The sequence below is a fragment of the Sinocyclocheilus grahami genome, unplaced genomic scaffold (genome assembly GCF_001515645.1).
Source record: "Sinocyclocheilus grahami isolate Dianchi unplaced genomic scaffold, SAMN03320097.WGS_v1.1 scaffold1490.1, whole genome shotgun sequence".
Lineage (NCBI taxonomy): Eukaryota > Metazoa > Chordata > Actinopteri > Cypriniformes > Cyprinidae > Sinocyclocheilus > Sinocyclocheilus grahami.
This window is the reverse complement of record NW_015506669.1, coordinates 70,370-73,237: the sequence shown is the minus strand read 5'-3', so window position 1 is coordinate 73,237 and position 2,868 is coordinate 70,370. Positions and strand designations below refer to the sequence as shown.

The window sequence follows — 2,868 nt, the reverse complement described above, 5'->3', positions numbered from 1 at the left end:
GTGTGTGTGTGTGTGTGTGTGTGTGTGTGTGTGTGTGTGTGTGTGTGTGTGTGTATGTCTGAGTGAGTGAGTGAGTGAGTGTGTGTGTGTGTGCGCGCGTGTGTGTATCTCTCTCTCTCTGTGTGTGTGTGTGTGTATGTCTGAGTGAGTGAGTGAGTGTGTGTGTGTGTGTGCACGTGTGTGTGTATCTCTCTCTCTCTCGCTGTATGTGTGTGTGTGTGTGTGTGTGTGCGCGTGTGTGCATCTCTCTCTCTCTCTCTGTGTGTATCTCTCTCTCTCTCTCTGTGTGTGTGCATGTCTGAATGTGTGTGTGTGTGTGTGTGTGTGTGTGAGTGTGTGTGTGTGTGTGGTGGGGGTTACAGGACTGAACTGATATCTTCTGTCTTCTATAATACAGCTCAAGTTCACTGGCTCTCTCTCTCTCTGTGTGTGTGTGTGTGTGTGTGTCTCTGTCTCTCTCTCTGTGTGTGTGTCTGTGTGTGTCTCTGTGAGTGTGTGTGCGTGCGTGCGTGTGTGTCTCTCTCTCTGTGTGTGTGCGTGTGTGTGTGTATCTGTCTCTCTCTGTGTGTATGTCTGAGTCTGTGTGTGTGTGTGTGTGTGTATGTCTGAGTGAGTGAGTGAGTGTGTGTGTGTGTGTGTGTGTGTGTGTGTGTGTGTAGGGTGAGGTTATACTCTCTCCATCAGGACTCCCTGTAGTGATTGAAATTTAAGCCACAGGTAACTATTAAAGTGCTGCAGGAGTTTGGGAGAGTAATTGAAGAGGCGGCGATGGCAGAAAGCAGCTTTACTGCAGAGATCTGCTCATTCTCTCAATGAAGAAACACATCTCTGCTCACTGAGGAGATTTCACAGAGTCAGCGCTCCGCGTCTCGCTCTTGTTCTGTGACTTCTCAGTATTGTTGGATGAACGCGTTACTATAAATGTGTGTGATGACCCAGACCTGGGCTTTACGCTCTCAGTGTGGCTTGAGGAGTAGAAACCTTCAGGATCAAACCAATCTACCTCACCAGTTCAGTAATGGATCCTGAGAAAAGGGATTTTTGAGTTTTCCCACACATTGATTTATGTATCAAATATTCTAAAGCGAACGTTTTCTACAAGCTGCACTGAAAAAAAAAGTGGCGTAGGATTTACTTTGAAAAACCATTTCACTCAGAAACTGCTAGTAAACTCATAAACAATTACAAAGAAAGAGTTAATTAAACTTGACATTTTGGAGTAGAAAGCCTGAAATACTCATGTTTGGGTCAGTTTAGGAGCATCTGTTCAGTGTCTGTGAACAAACAATGGATTTGCAGTGTGAACTATGGAAGCTTGTTTCTGCCACACAATTCCACAAACAAAAAAAGTAATTGTAATTTCTATCTGACAATTATGACTGAGAAGTCAGAATTTATTGATATTAAGTCAGAATGGCAAGATGTTAATATATGTATTTATAATAATAATAATACAATTGACAGGAAAAAAAACAATTGTGAGATAAAAAGTCTTAAGTGCTTTATTTATTTGTCATTCTGTGGTTGTGGAAAGTGAGATGTAAACTTACAGTTGTGAGAAAAAAACATTTCTTTTGAATTGTGTTATTCTGTAACAGAAACAAGCTTCCTTAGTGAACAGCACTGCTGCTTCACTCGTCTCCAGGAAAGCCTTTACGAAAACGTGTAGTTTCCTCCAACTCACGGTGTATTTAAACCAAAACTGCAACCACAGTGTTGAATCTGGCCAGAATCAGCTGGAAACAGACTATACATTAGTTTAGGGCAGACTATACAACCCAGACTGATCCAAGAACATCACCGTCAGCCGTATAGGACATTTAACTGCAAGATCTTCATTCCTGAGCAGAATATTCCTTTAATGTACATGATCATGATCAAGTGCTCAAATCTCTGATATTAACAGGGAATGACGTGACAGACATTAGGCAGATATATGTCATTATTCTGTCTGTTTGCAGTCTGTGTGGAAGCGAATGGAGAAATCCCTCTGGTGTGATTCGTGGATCATCATGCTCAGTGTCCTCAAACAGCGTAAGAGCGTAATGGAAGTCAAACACGAGTCTCTCGTACGGATTGTGGGGCTGTTATCTGCTGACCTGCATTCACATGAATCTGCATCACGGTTATTGAAATGAAGAGCTTGCAATCAGCCAAACCGTCTCGTCTGACGGAGATCTGTGGCCCGTTTCAAGCGTGTGAACGTGCTAGAGAATCTCGTGATGCTGTGAACACAGATTACAGGACGCTGATGAGGCAGATTGAGCTCAGTCCGTAATTAAGTCAATCACAAACTGCGCTCATATTTCATTAGCTCTGCTGAGGTAATGGTCCACGTCTGAGGACAGAATTCATTTTTCTATCAGATCTGCTGTCTGAATCATAAATGGACCTTGAAATGGGATGGAATGAAGGATATTCCATGACGGCAGAAGTGAAGCACAACTGATCCCAGTCGGTCTCATTTTAAAGGCTGTTTATTATTAGCTTTATAGTTTTTTTTCAGCTGCTTACACAGGTTTTCAAAACTTTGTCTCGTTTTTTTTTCTCAAAACTTTACACACAAATCCAAGAATTGCACACAAAATACAAAATACCTCACATCTGTTGCAGAATGAAGCGCTGCATTCAAAATATCACAAACACATCTCAAATGCAAACATTTATTAATAATATTAATTCCTGTTAGATTGTTGTGCCTTACATAGAGAATTGTGTGTTGTGTTTTGCAAAAAGTGTTATGAAACTGAAAACCGAGTCAAAGGCTGAGGATCAGTGTGTGGGTCTGCAGATCTGGTGTGTGCTTCTGCTGTTTGAGTGTCAGCTTTCAGAAACTGTGTGACGAGTAAAGATTGTGTGTGCAAGCAG

General features: G+C 41.9%; 1 long non-coding RNA gene across 2 annotated transcripts in view; it reads left to right on the top strand.

The window, feature by feature from the left end:
• Positions 1-2,868, top strand: part of LOC107570667 (uncharacterized) — a 77,941-nt gene that overhangs the window by 29,297 nt on the left and 45,776 nt on the right. The gene's annotated exons all lie outside the window — the stretch shown is intronic.